The sequence below is a fragment of the Schistocerca gregaria genome, chromosome 2, assembly GCF_023897955.1.
Source record: "Schistocerca gregaria isolate iqSchGreg1 chromosome 2, iqSchGreg1.2, whole genome shotgun sequence".
Lineage (NCBI taxonomy): Eukaryota > Metazoa > Arthropoda > Insecta > Orthoptera > Acrididae > Schistocerca > Schistocerca gregaria.
In genome coordinates, this window is record NC_064921.1 from 709,765,785 (window position 1) to 709,785,506 (window position 19,722).

Sequence of the window (19,722 nt, forward strand, 5' to 3'; positions counted from 1 at the left end):
TTATTCTTCTCCTCCTGTTCTTTACAAGAACATTGCCTTCTGATTTCTGGATCACACTGTAATGGAGGGTGTGCCTTGCTTAAATGTGATGGTAACAGAGGAAATAATTTTTGCATCACTTTTTGTAAAAGCAGTGGTGTCTGATGAAGGAACTCTTAACAGTTCTATTCATCAGAATTCTTGTAAACTTCCACTCTTGACACATCACATTCCTCATCTTCAGGGTAAACAACACTTTGTTGGAGAGATTCCAGTGGCTCCCAGAGATGTTTTTATCCAGCATCTTTTTCAGTATGGAATCTAAACACAGATATATAATCCTTTTCCTTGCTGGATTTGTAATTAATCTTGCAACCAGAAACACAATATTATTTAGCGTCTACAAGTAGAATAATGCATAAATTGTTAAAATCTTAAATCAAACTAGTATTATGTATGAAAAACAAATGAGAATTTCAAAACACTGGTCTGTTGTACTACCTGGGTATTGCAAAACTAAGTCTGTGAATCGGGGTGGATGTATGAAATATTTGTAATATTAATGCATAATCACCTATGAAAGGATTCAGATACTAAATTTAGGAATCCAAAACATTATTTTTCAGGTTCTGTTTAAAGTTTTGTTCCAGTTTTGTTGACAGAGACATTTAGATAGTACAGATGCAAACGTACGTATAAAAGCACTACAAACTGTACAGAATTCTGTGCTTACATTTGTGTTTTTTCTTAGACTATTGTCACAACTATATGCTCTAGTTTTAGCAGAGTCCAGTAGGTCACAGTTACATTGAAGATGCAAAAATACACAAAGAAACACTTCGGTTCACTACCACACACTCACGTTAACACTGTTGGTCTTAACAATTTGTTATCACATTTTAGGCTCTGGCCACAAATACAGGCAGCTGTGGTACAGCCCTTCTTTAAGTCTTCCCTGTTTTTTTCCAGTAGTCCTACTTGACAAGTGTTCCACAGCAACTAACGATATTTAACAATTAGCATCAGCCTTCCCTAAGGCTAGGTTTATGCAATCATTCCACTTTAAAATCACTCTTGACAGAGATGTAGATTTGTGATGGCTGCGATTGGCCATTGGTTGGGTAGCCCAACAAGATAATATTTTCTCATCTATTTATGCATATTACATTACATTTTTGTTTGTTGATGAAAAGATGCCTTTGTAACAATGTTCTAAAGTGGCCCTCTAATCAATTACACCAATGATAGTTCTACATCTGATGATGTGTCACCATTAAGACTTATGTGTTGGATATTGTTTGTAAGAAAATCTTCAGTCCTATCAAATAACTTTTACAATATATTTTATGTAATTCTACAGCATATTGATGCCATTGACATTGGTCTATAAGTCTGTGCATCTGTTGGCCTTAAAGACAGATGCTCTGTTGTTCCAGTGATTTACAACAGACTGTTGCTTGAAGAGGGTGTCGGTACATCGGCATATTCAATATAGAATGTAACTTGCACCTTGAGCTGTGCTAACTTATTTCTATTTCCTGTTTTTGTATCCTTGCAGTAATCTGAAGTAATCACTGTACTGTGATCTTTCATGAAACAACGTTGGGAAACGTAAATTATGATTTCAGATTTCATTTTATTGTTCCCTTTTCTGTGTCATCATGATCAACGAACATTTGGAATAATACTATGATCTATTAACTAATTATGTGTAGGACTAAACATTCTTAGAGTTCTTTCTGTATTGGACAAGTAAAATCATGCTTTTGATTCCACTATATGTTTCAAATGTAACTAAAGCCTTGTTTTAGTGTTCTACATAAGTGGTCTGTCAGAAAGGATTGTGCTATGAGGTCTTTTTTTATACCTTTTTAATATTGTTATAGAATTGTGGTGGGTCCTTTACATACCTCACAATCTTCCAAAGTAAAAACTTACGTAGTATGTGACTTACAATACTTCACAACTTGTAACACTGATCATCCATATTCTCTTCCCCAGAAGTGAATTTTTACTGTTGGCTGCTCAGATAGTTTGTAATAATTTCCCTGTTGCTCTTATTCTGCAGAAAGGTCTTCCTTTCTTGACCTCTCATTCAACACCAATGATCAATGATGTTATAATTACCTTCTGGACACTGTATCCTAATTCTGATCACATAATCAAAAGGTTCGAGACAGTTTCTTGTCTGCAGGTCCAATAAATTTCCATTACAAATGTACTGTCTAAAAATGAAAGTGCCTTCCAGTATATAACTTTGTACTGAAACATCCCCCTATCATTAAGGCATGGTCAAGGTATTTGCACAAAGCATATTCCATTTTTTCTGAAGCAAATCATTCCCTTATATTCACCCCAAATTATCTCACATTCTGAGTCAGTGTTTACTTTATTAGACATAACTGAGTTGTTCACAGCAATAAATATATCACCACAGTAGGTTCCAGTCTATCTGTCTGGTATGTGTTCCATTTGGAATCTGAGACCACTTGCTATTTATTTCTAGTTCTAGCCACTTGATGTTACCAGAATTACATTAATTATACTAAAATTAAGAACTGAAGTAGTACTGGGGCATTACCCTGAATGCTTCTGCAATGGCTAATGTACAAATGAATGTGCCTTTTAGTATATGGCTTGTTTATGAAATATCCTCCTATTATTGTGGCATGGTCAAGGCTTTTGCACAAAACATATTCAGGGTCCCCCCCTCCCCCCTTCCTCCATGAAGCACGTGATATCCTTATTTTCATGACAGATTATCTCACATTCTGAGTCAATGTTTACCTGATAAGACATAACTGAGTTTTCCACAGCATTAATGCTGTTGGTCTTAACACAATTTACTATACTTTAGCACTATGGCCTCAGACACAGGCAGCTGTGGTACAGCCCTTCTTTGAGTCTTCCCTATTCTTTCCAGTAATCCTACTCTGTATCAGAAACAGGTGACCTGCTCTGGATCCTTTGGTATACTACATGGAACTGCTTATAGGTCCTAAAGTGGAGTGTTTCTCACTGGAAAAACTCACACACACAAAGCACGTGCACGCAAGCATGCCACTCGAGTAATTGCTTCCCAAGTGTAGCATATGCCCTATCCTGTTCTGAGGGAACCAACAGTTTTCCATCTCCTAGCACATTTGAAGAAATCTGGACCTGAGATTGTAACAGATTTCCGTAGGCTAGTAATCAGAAGACAGTTGTCATTACTAGGATCTGTGCTGTAAATTGAGAACTATGCTTTCACTTATGTGCAAGGACAACCGTCTTCTTCACTTCAGCCAGCCACCAAAAGGAGCCTGTGTGGTAGTATGACTCTTGTCTTTCAAATCTTGAGTTTTTCATTGTTGTACTCCGCCCCCCCCCCCCCCCCCAAACCCCCTCTCTCTCTATAGTTGGTTCTAAGGCATGAAAAAGATAAAACTGTTCTGTTTACATTAGGCTCCATGGGAAAAGAGGGAGAGGTGCCCCTTGCATCTTACATTTTGAGGGGAGGGGGATGAAATCTCTCGTTTATGTTTTCTCTCAAAAATATTTTACAGAAATTGCTAGTTAGCCAGAAACTTGGTTACTTCCAAGATATTTATTAATATTGCTCTTTTAACTTTAATAGTACAATCTGTAACACTACTTTGTACACCGTTTGTGAGGTAAATATGATGAGATAATGCATTTTCTGTTTAAAATCCTGATTCTTTGCTCAAGTTCTCTTCTATGCCATGAAAACTTATGACTACACTCAGATACAACCTGAAGCATGTACTGCTTCTAGCTTTCATTTGTTGTAAATAATTTATCGCAGTCCTGTAGACTATTAACTAGGTGTAAATAACTGACAAAGTATTATTGTTCATACCACTGTAAATAATCTGCCATAAAGAACTAATTATTCAAATCAGATTAAAAACTGCCTTGTTTTATTAGAGACAGGGCCATTATTGAAAATTTCTGGAACTTTATCAGTTCCTAGTGAAACTTTTTAATATTTTCAAACAATGTCAAATCCACGAAGGAATGCAACAATATTATGAAAAGTAAAGTTGCTACTTACCATATAGTGGAGATGCTGAGTTGCAGACAGACACGACAAAAAGTGACAGTCTTTTGTTGTGCCTATCTGTGACTCAGCATCTCCACCATATGGTAGTATCTTTCCTTGTCATATTGTTACTTTTAATATCTTCACCTGATGATTCTGCCTCACAGTTCAATACATTGCCCAGTTCCTTTTCTGATCCAAAAAACAAATTAGGTACTTTGCCCAGAAAATGTGCAGTTAATTGTATAAGTTCAACATGTCTTTGTAGTTGCCCCTATTGTGGATACAAAGCTTCTAATTTTGGTGTGCAGGTTTTTAGCTGTTGACAGTAGAGATAGAATATGAGCTCCATATACTCGCTTTAAACAACCCAGCAAGTCATGTGACATCATCTACTAACTTGCCATATCCATGTGCTGTAAACCTGATTTATGAGTCTCTACCACAACCCACTAGTTACCTGAGTCTGTTATTGGGTACAAGTGGACTCGTGAACTCAACTAGCCCAGAAAGGAGGGCAAGTATGTGAGTTCACAAGTACAGTTGCAGACTCACGGTATTGCCACTACATATGCAACCATTTTGAAAGAAATTTCTGCCATTAAACTGTACATTACTATTCATTTATGTCACACAATCGTGATTTTAGCTTTTAGCCATTTTCAGGTGTAAGCTGAAATGTCACAAAATGTCTTATCTGCCTAAATGATGGAAGCAAGTTATACATATACCAATACAATGACTGATTGGTTACAAATGAAAACTGTTCTGTTTAGACATACATTTATACAGATAAAACTTTTTTGAAGACAACTGTAAATTTATTTTAATACATAATTTCTAATCAGGGATTGTATAATAATTATGTTGATGTATACACACTTCTGAGGCATTACCAAGTCTGTAACAACGGTACCAGAAAACATGACATGAGGTTGAAGTGCAATCTCTAAATGGTGATTAATTATTAAAATAAATTGCAGAAATGAATGCTAAGCTACACAACTCATAAACACAAGTTTTCATGGCCAAATGCATACAGAAATAGTGCACTTTTTTGTTGTAGGGCTATAACAGTGACATTGCTCTGTACCCAATTTTTGCATGGTGGAGGTGGAACAGACAAGAATACAACCATTTTGTATGCACTGAATGAAATTTGTATGGTTTTCTCTCTCTCTCTCTCTCTCTCTCTCTCTCTCTCTCTCTCTCAAGTGTGGACTATTCTGCGAAACTTACTCCATATATCAACTGCTCCTCTAATACAATACATTTTCAGTTGTGTACTATCCATCAATTTATTTTTGTCTTACACCCTCCACAGTCCCACTAAACACAGCTTTTTTAAAGGCCATCTGATCCTGACAACAGGTCATTTCACCTTGTCAGTGCTACTTTACAGCAGCAAGATCACATATTCATCTTCCATCCTAACATGACTAGCCTTACATACCCGTGTGCTTCAGAAAGAGAGAATGAGTGGACAAATAGGAAGTGACCATAGCACCACAGTTCTCAGACTCGCCATACTCTCAGAACTACAGAAGGAATAAAGTAAGACCTGTAGCACTGATGTAACAGCAGCACCTAAATTTTTGAAGTATGCAGTCCAAACATTATAGACTCATACTCTCTCCATTTCTGATCTCTGCCAGACTGTACACAAAATATTTTCAGCAAGACTTCAAAAGTGTGGAAGCAGTGAATTTGGTAAAGAGAAAGGAAGTTTTGTTGTTAGGTGGTTCTCATGCTAGAGGTGAAGACCAACTGTTACAGAATGATCTATGATCAGAATACAAGGTCACCATTTTGTTTTAAAAATGCATACTGCTGGTCTGTGTAAGGTTATAAAGATGAGGCTTTGGTTGTATTTGGTGGATAGGACAGTAGTATTGACAGAGATTCTGAGTACAATAAAAAGTGTGAATTCGTAAAGGTAATGTCGACATACCAGTGTTGAATTTGTATCAGTTCTGCGACACCACAATTAACCTCATTTGAATTTTCCTGCATGAAGAATTAATTTAGATTTGCAATGGCTGACAATATTGAGTGCACGATCACACACTGGTGTGGTTTCAGTTGATTCTGTGAGTAGATAAGGTTATATTAGCCATGGACTTCACCTCAAAAAGTGACAGAAGGGTAAACTGGCTGTGCTACTAGCAGAAAAACTAAGAAAGGAAGGAACTGTTGTTGTTGTTGTTGTTGTTGTTGTTGTTGTTGTTGTTGTGGTCTTCAGTCCTGAGACTGGTTTGATACAACTCTCCATGCTACTCTATCTTGTGCAAGCTTCTTCATCCCCCAGTACCTACTGCAACCTACATCCATCTGAATCTGCTTGGTGTATTCATCTCTTGGCCTCCCTCTACGATTTTTACCCTCCACGCTGCCCTCCAATACTAAATTGGTCATCCCTCGATGACTCAGAACATGTCCTACCAACCGATCCCTTCTTCTAGTCAAGTTGTGCCACAAGCTCCTCTTCTCCTCAATTCTATTCAACACCTCCTCATTAGTTACGTGCTCTACCCATCTAATCTTCAGCATTCTTCTGTAGCACAACATTTCGAAAGCTTCTATTCTCTTCTTGTCCAAACTGTTTATCATCCATGTTTCACTTCCATACATGGCTACACTCCATACAAATACTTTCAGAAATGACTTCCTGACACTTAAATCTATAATCGATGTTAACAAATTTCTCTTCTTCAGAAACGCTTTCCTTGCCATTGCCAGTCTACATTTTATATCCTCTCTACTTCGACAGTCATCAGTTATTTTGCTCCCCAAATAGCAAAACTCCTTTACTACTTTAAATGTCTCATTTCCTAATCTAATACCCTCAGCATCTCCCGACATTCAACTACATTCCATTATCCTTGGTTTTCTTTTGTTGATGTTCAGCTTATATCCTCATTTCAAGACGCTATCCTTTCCGTTCAACTGCTCTTCCAAGTCCTTTGCTGTCTCTGACAGAATTACAATGTCATCAGCGAACCTCTAAGTTTTTATTTCTTCTCCATGGATTTTGATGCCTACTCCAAATTTTTCTTTTGTTTCCTTCACTACTTGCTCAATATACAGATTGAATAACATCGGGGAGAGGCTACAACCCTGCCTCACTCCTTTCGCAACCACTGCTTCCCTTTCATGCCCCTCGACTCTTATGACTGCCATCTGGTTTCTGTACAAATTGTAAATAGCCTTACGCTCCCTGTATTTTACCCCTGCCACCTTCAGAATTTGAAAGAGAGTATTCCAGTCAACATTGTCAAAAGCTTTCTCTAAGTCTACAAATGCTAGAAACGTAGGTTTGTCTTACCTTAATCTAGCTTCCAAGATAAGTCGTACAGTCAGTATTGCCTCACGTGTTCCATCATTTCTACGGAATCCAAACTAATCTTCCCCGAGGTCGGCTTCTACTAGTTTCTCCATTCGTCTGTCAAGAATTCACGTTAGTATTTTGCAGCTGTGACTTATTAGACTGATAGTTTGGTAATTTTCACATCTGTCAGCACCTGCTTTCTTTGGGATTGGAATTATTATAGTCTTCTTGAAGTCAGGGAATTTCGCCTGTCTCATACATCTTGCTCACTAGATGGTAGAGTTTTGTCAGGACTGGCTCTCCCAAGGCTGTCAGTAGTTCTCATGGAATGTTGTCTACTCCTGGGGCCTTGTTTTAACTTAGATCTTTCAGTGCTCTGTCAAACTCTTCACACAGTATGATATCTCCCTCCAATTTCATCTTCATCTACATCCTCTTCCATTTCCATAATATTGTCCTCAAGTGCATCGCCCTTGTATAGACCCTCTATATACTCCTTCCACCTTTCTGCTTTTCCTTCTTTGCTTAGCACTGGGTTTCCATCTGAGCTCTTGATATTCATACAAGTGGTTCTCTTTTCTCCAAAGGTATCTTTAATTTTCCTGTAGGCTGTATCTATCTTACCCCTAGTGAGATAAGCCTCTACATCCTTACATTTGTCCTCTAGCCATCCTTGCTTAGCCATTTTGCACTTCCTGTCGATCTCGTTTGAGGCGTTTGCATTCCTTTTTGCCTGCTTCATTTACTGCATTTTTATATTTTCTCCTTTCATCAACTAAATTCAATATTTCTTCTGTTACCCAAGGATTTCTACAAGCCCTCGTCTTTGTACCTACTTGACCCTCTGCTGCCATCACTACTTCATCCCTCAAAGCTACCCATTCTTTGTCTACTGTATTTATTTCCCCCATTCCTGTCAATTGTTCCCTTATGCTCTCCCTGAAACTGTGTACAACCTCTGGTTTAGCCAGTTTATCTAGGTCCCATCTCCTTAAATTCCCACCTTTTTGCAGTTTCTTCAGTTTTAATCTACAGTTCATAACCAATAGATTGTGGTCAGAGTCCACATCTGCCCCTGCAAATGTCTTACAATTTAAAACCTGGTTCCTAAATCTCTGTCTTACCATTATATAATCTATCTGAAACCTGTTAGTATCTCCAGGATTCTTCCGTGTATACAACCTTCTTTCATGGTTCTTGAACCAAGTTATGATTAAGTTATGCTCTGTGCAAATTTCTACCAGAGTGCTTCCTCTTTCATTTCTTACCCCCAATCCATATTCACCTACAATATTTCCTTCTCTCCCTTTTCCTACTAACGAATTCCAATCACCCATGACTATTAAATTTTCATCTCCCTTCACTATCTGAATAATTTCTTTTATTTCATCATACATTTCTTCAATTTCTTCGCCATCTGCAGAGCTAGTTGGCATATAAACTTGTACTACTGTAGTAGGTGTGGGCTTCGTGTCTATCTTGGCCACAATAATGCGTTCACTATGCTGTTTGTATGTAGTAGCTTACCCGCATTCCTATTTTTTTATTCATTATTATCATGTGTGATAAAATGGTTACATGTTTCTGAGCAACAACTTTTATAGGGTAGTGATGACAGAAAGAAAAGTTTCAAGAGAGGTTAGGATTGAAACAAATATTCAGTTTGAGAAAGAAACGAAACAGCATTCTAGCAAAATGAATGCACACAAACAACTGTTAGTTGAAAGTTGTTGAATATTACCAGAAATTTTATTTCCACTGTATTACATCCCAGTCAGTGTGAAATGCCAGTGATCCTTATTGCTTTAGACTGTTTGAGGACTGAGGCCTAAATTTAATGAATTATTTGTTTGGCTTGATAAATTGCTGCCAAACCCTGCTGGCATACTCTGCCTCTCTGAACATCATGTGACCACTAATGCAGATATGTCAAGTGTTATGGGGTTTAGGTTAGTATATCTTCTGTAGAGCAGAAAATGGAGAAAGGAAAAGTTGAGACACTGCCAAACATTTAAGGACATAGTCATCAGTAAATATTGCTTAATGCAGCAGCGTATGGAAGCAAGTGCAACAAAAATATAATTTCAAAACAAATCTTTTATGATAGTAAGTGTATAATGATCACTTGCATAAAATTCCAGTTTGTTCATAAATCATCTCTAAACTCTGTTACCATGTTTTATGGTAAAAAGGAAAGAAATAGTGGTTGCTGGTAGCTTTAATAAATATTTTCTTAATGACTCTTCCAGTAAGAATTTATTGTACTTGGTAACATTATCATTGTACTAAATCCCTACTGCAAACTTCCCAAACAGAGAAGCTAGTTAGAAAGACCTCTAATGTTGAGGTTGTACCTTGTTACAAGACATGTTGCAAAATACTGAAGACAGTACTACAGACATAAAATAAAATGCATTATATGGAAAAGGTAGCCAAAGAATAACAATATTAGATATAGCGAAGGAGACTGATAGAACTAGGGATGAGAAGGAGGCAATAATGTTAAGAGTAAATGATATAATGGCAATAGAAGCATGCAGTGTTGCAAAACTTTTTAGCAAGCTTTAGATAATTATTTCTAAAAAGGTAGGGTTGTCAGGGTCAGTATATACCGATAGCAAACATCTAAAACCAGTAATTACAAATAACTTCAGTAATACTGAGACATGGCAGTGACATTTTATTTCTCGGCCTGCACTCATTTCTGAACATTATGTTCCACAATTTCTTACGTTGATGAAAAGAATAACTACTTGTAGAGCATATTGTAAAATATTCTGCTAGAATTTTTCAATTTATTTATGCAACTCACATTTGGTTCAAATGTTACACGATTTGTAATTGAACAGTGCATCAGAATTCAGCGAGGTGAGCTGCAACCATGTTTGACCATTGTCATTCAAGGTGACAAGGTGGGGCCACAGAAGATGTGCAATTGCTCCAAGTGGACAACAGTCAGATACCAAAGAGGAGAGAAAATGGCACTTCAGATGTTACACAAGTCTGGCATAGAAATACTTCTGTTGAAACTAAAAAGTGAGAAGCAGTTTTGAGGTGAAGATAGCCCTTGGTAATTGCAGGATGAACTCATCCCTCCGTCTACAAGGTGGGAGAAAAGAAATAGGCCTTTCAAAAAAAATGTTTTGTATGAAACAGATTGATCCTAACTACTCCATGACTATTAAATTTCCACACTCAACAGTAAACAAGTGAACAAACCTATAGGTTACTGTTGTGACTTATAAAAGTAGCTTAGTTATGGATATTAGCAAAAGTAACATTTCTGTCTCACAGCCTGAGAAAAAGTTACATATAGAGGTAGTGTCCCTTTATTCTAAGCAGATCATGAAGAGTGCTGGCTGAGTTTAGAGCACGTAGCCGGTGCTACCTCAACTGCAGTGGTGCAATAAGCATATGTGTGCAAAACATAACCATGTACAGGCATGCGGGTAGAGATTTTGATTGTCGTTCAAAAGTTATTTTGAACTGTGGCAGTAATTACAGACAATGGAAAATGCAGGATGAAATGTAACAATACCAGAGAAGGGAAGTTGCTACTCACCATATAGCGGAGATGCTGAGTCGCGATAGGTACAACAAAAAATCTGAATCTTTTTGTTGTGCTTATCGCGACTCAGCATCTCCGCTATATGGTGAGTAGCAAACTTTCCTTCTCTGGTATTGTTACAGTAATTACAGATATAGATGTGGTTATACTTGACAAACAAAAGCATATGTCATGCTATATCTTCATGCCCCACACTGACAATTGGGGCTACACTTACTGTCTTACTGTGTATGTGCACAGTGTTGTGGAAGGTAAACACAGATGGCCTTCTGATTACTGTTAAGTCTGGACATTTAATTAGTCGTGGAGAACTTTCCTGGGATTTCATGTATAAAGTCCCACATCGGAGCTTAATTTGTGTGAAACTGCACTGCAATTGGAAATTCATCAAAGTTACCAAAGTTACATTGAGGCGATGATTACTTGGAATTAATGGCTTCTGTAACAGCTCCTTGAATTCCAGTGTGATGTGCATTTGTCTTTGGTTTGAAATTGATATGGATGTACACAAAGTTAGTTGGAGGACACTGTGCCTCAACAATATATTGTGTTTTACCAGACATTTTGGGTACTTATTTTCTGCCCAACCAACATTTCATTCAACGATTGTGCATGTACCACCAGCTAAGGTGCAAAGTCAGAACTCATACAGGGCAGGTAAAGCAGATGAGTTTTTGGAAGAGTGCAGCAGTGCTGGTGCACACCATGTGGCATAAACCAACAGGTGGGTTCGCTTTAGTGTCAGTGCACAAGAAAAGTTAATATCACATCCATGGGACCCAGGCGGAGTCATCTATCCCCCAGGGACGTTTGCATTCCGAGTTCAACGGGTGGAGTGACGACCGTCGGATCATTGTTTTCGGTGTTTTTTCAAAATAGTTCTAGATCGTAAAGGAATTAGGTGAGGAAACTATCTTGTAATCTTATTAAAAAACTGGATATGACCATAATATAGAGACCGACTTAAGAGAACCACAAAAAAAATGATATCTACATGAAATAAATTGACTAGAGTATTATATTTGTGGAAAATGTAATATGATGTGACTAACTGAACAACTGTTATACCAAAGTGTATAACTTTTCTATTTTGTATAGAGTATTTTATACCTTTTATGAGATGTGGTAGAGATGGGAGGGTTTGTATAAATTTTGAAAGGAGTGGGTATTATAGCTAAAAGCATGGTTTACAAGAACAGATAAGTCACGATTAACACAAAACACACCTTTCAAACAACCCTCACAAATATATGTGCCTGATTCTTCTTCATTTGCCATTTCCATAGGGTTACTAGGAGTTCCTTCAGGGACCTCAAAGGGTGAAGGTGGGACGAGTCTGTTCTGTTGGATACAATTTAACACCAAGCCTCCTCTGGTGTCTCACTCAAGTACCTGAGAGGTTGGGGTCCTGGGGAAGAGGGGTGGGAAGGGTTTCCTGTCTATGGGGCTGTCTTCTTTCTCTTCTTCGATCATAGCAAGCACTTTCTTTTTTTTTTTTCCTCTTGAGGACCTGTTTATATTTTCCCTCTTTCCATATTCATAAACTTCTATCGCTGAAGTCCTTCGTTATTTCTGTGGTTACTAATAACCTACATGTTATCTTTAGATAAGAAGGCCGAAGAATCAGACTGCATGAACACACAACCACATAAACACAAATATTCACTTCTACGCAAACATTAAATTATATAAGACAAAGCCTGTCACGATGTGAGAACTGCCACGTGCTGTAGGGGAAAAGGTGTCTACATAGAGAATTATGCGCACATATGTGGGGAGTTATGACGGTTCTACATCAAATATACATAAGAAGAGGTACCCATACATAAAAAACAACTATAAAATAGTAATGAGTAATGGATAAATAAGAAAAAGGTGTGAGCAACGTCAGTGTAATAAAAACTCTGATGAATTTGATGAATTGACAGATAGGGGGATGTAAGTAGTATATATAGACATAATATCTATTGAATGTATAGAAGTTGATAAGTAGAGGAGGACTCTAGGGAGGGAGTGATATACTAAAGAATGAATGTGAAGTTTAAGATATAAATCTATCTTTACCAGAAGATACTGAATTATGGCATACATAGAAATGTATATTAGGGTAATGAATCATGAGGCCTACTCAGGAAGGATAAGGGAAGTGTACCCAGCAATCACTAAGTATAAAGGGCAGATGTACCTATGTGGAGATAGGACGATCTGTGGCCTAAAAAATAGAGATGTTTTGTAAGGGGCATATCTACCAGAATGGAAAAAGGAAGTGCTCTCATAAGGTCAACCCACAAGCAAGGAATAGGTGCTGATCCTAGGAGAAGGGGACAGTGTCATGACAAAAGTCACAAATTTTATAGGAATTATTCTGAAAAGTGTAAATTCTATGAATGACTAGCATTATTGTTTTGTGGAAGTAAATGAGTGTCAAAAGAACACTTTCATTTTGCTCTGAGTTCCTCCAAGCTACAACTAATGAAAATAGTACATACTAGGAAAAAGGAAGTACAAAAACATAAAAACATAAAATAGATTACTCATGTGTCAAACACCTCAAGTTTTTGATTGAAAAAGGAAATGAAGAAAAGAAAAATAGTCCTCACAGTTCCTAAATATTAATAAAGCTGACTAAAACCACAATTAAATGCTCATGTCTTAATAACAAAGTAAAATAAGAAAAGAATAGAGAAACAGTAAGCAAAAGATTGTTCCAGAGAGGGCAGAGAAAGAAGAGATATGTATATAAACATATGTAAAAATGTATACTATTGAAATATGAAATGTTATTATGAGTGATATTACTTGCATAATGATTGTATAAATGATCGCGTGTTGAAGCTGGGGGGGGATATATAGTGATTTTGTAAATTCTAGAACCGCTCAGCCTCCTACCATCTCAAGCACACAATATTCTAGATACGAGTGTGAAATGGTAAAACCTGACCTCCTGCATGTCACAGGTTTAAAATCAGTTGCGGGAAGGAAGTAGACGCGGTGGTTGAACAGCATCGACAAGTACCTGTTGGACAGTCCACAGATGTGTTAGTGAGCGAGTAATAAAGAACCATGGAGTTAATATGCCACTCTGTGCTTATTGTGTCATTGACTATTGTTAATTATAACAAGAGCAGTTGAAAAGGTACTCTATAAGACTCTTGACTCAGCCTTGTTAGAGACAAGATGTATTTTCAGATTCTTTTTTCTGAAAGTCATGGTGTCTAAGCAGACTTTCTCTTGAATGTAAAACAATTTGTTTCTAAAGTACGACTGTACAAGAGACTTGCTGGAAGTTACATATTTTGTTGAAAGTGAGAATTTGTTATTGTACTTGAGAGTCAAATACATTGTTGGTTGGTGAAAAGTAAAATTTGTGTGGCTACTTATTTCACGAATAGAAAGAGGCTTGGAAGTTCCTGTGCCTAGCATTATTCAATGGAGAAGAAGTCAAGAGAGTTTCCGGCAGCCGGCTATCCAGTAAAGAAGAGTGACTGTAAAACCCAAGTAAGTCATCTCGTAAAGAAGTGGAATGTGGTTTGGGGAAATAAATCATTATAACCCAGACTCACACTCACACTTTAAGTCATCAAAATGTTAGAGTACATTCCCAACATGGCTACAACAATTTACAACTGTTATACTGATGGTTCCTGTATCTACATTCTTCCTGTGTTCGACCTGCACCCTTTGTGAATGAAGCCCTTTTTGTGTTTTCCCACGACCCTCTAACATAAAAAAGCATCCCGTCCACATCACACAGCCCCTGCTACCTGTGTAGCTGCCTTGTGTGTATGGTGGACTCCTGACATATCCAGCGGAACCCATGACCCATCCACCCTACGGTGCAAGTCGATGAATCTGCAACCTACAAACGGTTGCAGAATGGTTTGAGCCTCTGATTCAGACCCTCCACTTGGCTCTGTACCAGATGTCTGCAATCGGTCCTGTCAGCTATGCTGCAAATGGTGAGCTCTGCTTTCATCTCACAAGCAAGAATGGTAGCCTTTACCACTTCTGTTAGCTGCTCGAAACTAGAGAGTATCTCTTCTGATCCAGAGTGACACACCTCATTGGTACTGACGTGAGCCATCACCTGCTTTTGGCTGCAGCTTGTGCTATTCGTGGAATCTGGGAGAAACCCATTCCACATCTGGAATGACTCCATCTGGTATGCACACGGAGTGCACATTGGCTCTTTTCCCCTTCTTGGCAGACATGGCCCTAAGGAGCCCCATAACACACCTAACTTTGGAGCTCCCAACTAACAATAGTCCCACCCTCTGTGATTGCCCATATCTTACAGGTTGACAGGTTTCCTCCAAAACAGAGCGGACGACTGCATCTGGTTGAGCGACAGTGTCAGTCACTGACAGCACCTGGAACCTGAGTGTCAGACTAACCAGGGAAGCCTTATGTGCAGCCCCCGGATAGTCTTTCGCTGCCTGCCACACCCTGAGCTGATGAACTGACCTCCCACTTGACCACAGGTGAGGGGTCAACCTCAGTGTGGGCAGTAACTGGGCTGGCCACCAGTGAGGATCAATCAGAGGACTCTGATGTGTTGGATGTCCATTGGATCCCCATGGCTGGCCCACAACAATGGCGCCCATCCACAGCAGCTTCAAGCTGTGTAACCAAAGTTGTCACAGCCTGGAGTTGAGAGTGAATGGTCACCAACTCGGCTTGCATCCGCACACAACAATCACAGTCCCTACCCACGCTAAAGACTGTTGGAAACTACACTATCCAAACGGACTATCGACACGTACTGCAGAACTCTACTATAAACAATGACAAAAATGCAAGAACTGTGTGTAATAAATTAGATTAATATGCAGAGATTCAGAAACTGAATTACCGAAGCACTCAGGTGAGGCTAAACATTTCGCCCCTGATTAGGAACTTGCAATATGTCACAATCAGTTTACTTTCTGAAGACAATGAAAATGCAAGAACTGTGTCTATTAGATGTTAAATTAACACGCAGAAACACAAGAAACTAAAGTATCAAAGCACACAGATGAAATTATACAATCCACTCCTGGTTAGGAACTCGTAAAGTCACGAAATAGATTACTTCCCTGTTGCTGCTTCTGTCTTGGCTGGCTGCTACAAAGTGGTGCACTGCCTGGGAAACAGTATGAATACTTCAATTGAATGCACCAAGGGTAAAACATTTTTGCAGCATTCTCCATGTAACAAGAGCATAGTGCCGTCAGGTGGTAGCTGGCTCTTCAAAAGCCAGAGAGATGGAAATCTTTACAAGTGTCTTTTAACCTGTCATCAAGGAACAATAAGTGAGATGGGCACACAAGTTGCTACAAGAAGCTGGGATATGTGGAGAAACATGCTGGGTTATTGATGTGACCACGAGAACAAGGTGCTTCACAGCTCATAATATCCCTGGCTGCTGGTGGTAATACATTGGAAAGTAATGCATTGAGGACTTGTTGGAAATAAAGTCAGGAAACCTTTTTGCAACTGCAAGAAGATGCTCTTGTAAAATACTTGAATGGCTGAGAGTAGAAAAATAATAGTTTTGTGTCACAGTGTGATACTGATCACAATATTAATGTTAACATAAAACTTGAGGGCAGTAGAACAGAAGTGTTCAGTCTGGATATGTATTCCATGCATGTTGAGGATTGTGACAGAAAAGAGGAAGAATAGCTAACATGGTATCAGTAGCTCAAGTGAAAACAACCAGTTGAACTATAGGGAACCTGATTGGCAAAGTGTTTTGACACTGTCTTTTATAGAAGCATTTAATGGTTTCATGTCAGAATTAAAAAGAGAAAATATTATGTTAGTTTGCAAATGTAAAAATGGAGATTAATAGTGTAAATTCAAATGCAACTATTAAGATTAATTAGGTAAATGCAAACAGAAATTGGTAATGTAAATGAAATTATTGAAAAGGTATGAGCATATGTATTCAACGAGGTCTCACACTTAACAGTTCAATGAACATGTTAATTCAAAATTTAAAGTTATTATGACTAATGTTGACTCAGAACTTGGGGGAGTGTGTGAATATTGTGAAACACATGCATTAGAATAAAAGTTAATGCTTGGTAAAAAAAAAAAAAAGAAGAAGAAGCAAATGAAAACACTTATCACACCTTCACTGAACAGAGGTGAAACATGCAGTATATGAGGAAGCCATGTGTAAAAGAGTTGCCTTGTATAAGTGTTAATATTATGCAAGAGCACCTTATTAGTTTTAGTGATTGTACACTTGACACTGAGTGAAAAGTATGTGTCATTCCAAAGAGTACAGCTGGAATATAATACCACTGATTATGAGAGATTGGTTAAACATGACCAAGAACTTGACCAGCTGTCACACCACATTATACTGCATTCAGCGGCTGCCTCAGCAGAACCTACATTTAGATATCAGTATTATGATCTGCAAGAGAATGTGCACCCCAAGTTGTTCATAAAAGAGTTTGTGGATGTGCTGTTGATGCTTTTGTCAGTGCAGGACAGTTCCTCTCCTGTGCCAACCTTTTCATCTCAAAGTGCACTTGCAACCTACATCCTCAAGTATCTCTGGCCTCGTCTACCTCTAAAGTTCCCTCTAGTTCCCTGGAAATTAATCCCTGGTGTCAACAGATGTCATCTCATCCTGTCCCTTCTTCTTGTCAATGTTTCCCATATATTCTGTTCCTCACCAATTATGCAGAGAACCTCCTCTTTCCTTACCTTACCAATCCACCTAATTTTCAATATTCTTCTGTACCATCACATCTCAAATACTTCTGCTTTTTTCTGTTCCAACATCCCTACAGCCAATGCCTCACTGCCATGCTCCAAAGTACATTCTCAAAATTCCTTCCTCAAATTAAGGCCTATGTTTGATATTAGTAGACTTTTCTTGGACAGGAATGCCCTTTTTGCCTGTGCTACTGTCTTGGGTTACTGTGCTGCCTAGGTAGTAGAATTCCTTAACTTTGTCCACTTCGAGATCAGCAATTGTGATGTTAAGTTTCTCGTTGTCCTCATTTCTGTTGCTTCTCATTACATTTGTCTTTCTTTGATTTACTCTCAATTCACATTCTGTACTCAATAGACTGTTCATTCCACTTAACACCTTCAGTAATTCCTATTCAATAGCAATGCTAAAAGCAAATCTTAAAATGTATATCCTTTTACCTCAAATTTTAATCCCACTCTTGAAACTTTTTTATTTCTGCCATTGCTTTCTCAACTTATAATTGAACAGCAGATGCAAGAGACTACATTCCTGTTTTACATCCTTTTTAATCAGTGCACTTCATTTTTGGTCTTCCATTCTTATTGCTCCCTCCCAACTCTTGTACATAAAATGAATTACTCATCTTTCCATACAGCTTACCTGTATTTTTCTGAGTATTTCAACTATGTGTGTGTCTTGATTTTTTCCTCACTCTTGCTTCCATTAAAAACCACAATGTCAGAACATTCTCTCTGGTGGCTTTACCTTTTCTAAACTCAAACTAATCATCATCTAAAAGATCCGTAATTTTCTTTTCCATTCTTTTGTTTATTATTCTAGTCAGCAACTTGGATGCAAAAGCTGTTCAACTGATCGTGTGATAATTTTTGCACTTGTCAGCTCTTGTAATCTTGGGAATTGTCTGGACAACGTTTTTCCGAAAGTCAGGTGGTATATCACTGTCTCATACATTCTACACACCTACACCTTCTCCTCCTCCTCCTCCTCCTCCTCCTCCTCCTCTTCTTCTTCTTCTTCTTCTTCTTCTTCTTCTTCTTCTTCTTCTTCTTCTTCTTATGCATTCATACTGCAATTTTCTTTGGTCGGTATGGTTACAACAGATTTGGCAAGGTTGGTTTTGAAGAGGTGGCCAGATGCCCTTCCTGCCACCAATCTGTTGCATTCTACACACCAATGAGAATAATCGTTTTGTTGCCACTTCCCCCAATTCTGATGGAATCTTATCTATCTCTTCTGCCTTATTTGATTTTAAATCTTCCAAAGTTCTACATTCTTATTCTAATATTGGATCCTCTATCAACTCCTGTTTCTTCTTCCATCACATCATCAGATAAATCCTTTCCCTCATAAAAGCCCTCAATGTAATCTTTCCTATCTATCCACTCTCTCTTCTGCATTTAACAGTGCACTCTTAGTGTTACCACCCTCACTTTATATCAAATTTAAAAGATGAGGAAATTGGTTTCGAGGTGAATGAAAAGGAAGTGCAAAGCAGCAGTTCCATGTTTGCCATGGGCTGTGAAGGCATGTGCATAGCGATCCACAAGGCATGGGAGACCATCTGTTCAGAATTTTCAGTAACTCAGACTTTGGTGACACCATATTTCATCTTATTGTGTGGAGGAGAAAAGAAAGGTGGTCTGATGAAAACAAGCAATCCACTGGCTGACGAAGACAATTTAGGCCCAAGATAGTTGAAAGAATCCATATAATGGCTATATGTTGTCCAAAACACAAAAAGCAACTTTTTGCTACTCACCAATAAGATTATATGCTGAGTTGCAGACAGCCACTATGAAAAGACTGTTAAACATTGAGCTTTCAGCCAAAGCCTTCACACAAGCAAGTTCACCCTCACACACACATGGCCACTAACTCCAGATTCTCAAGCTAGACTGTTCTGAATTAAGAGCAAAGCCACATGAAAAGTTTGCAGCATCTTTCTCTCAAAGAAATACTGTGTGAAAAGAGATAAATAGAATGACAGATTGGGGCATCATTCAACATGCTCGAAGTGAGTATAACAATGTGTCTGCTGTTCCAAAACATTATGGCAGTAAACATCTGGTCCTCAATGTCCAAAAGCTCTA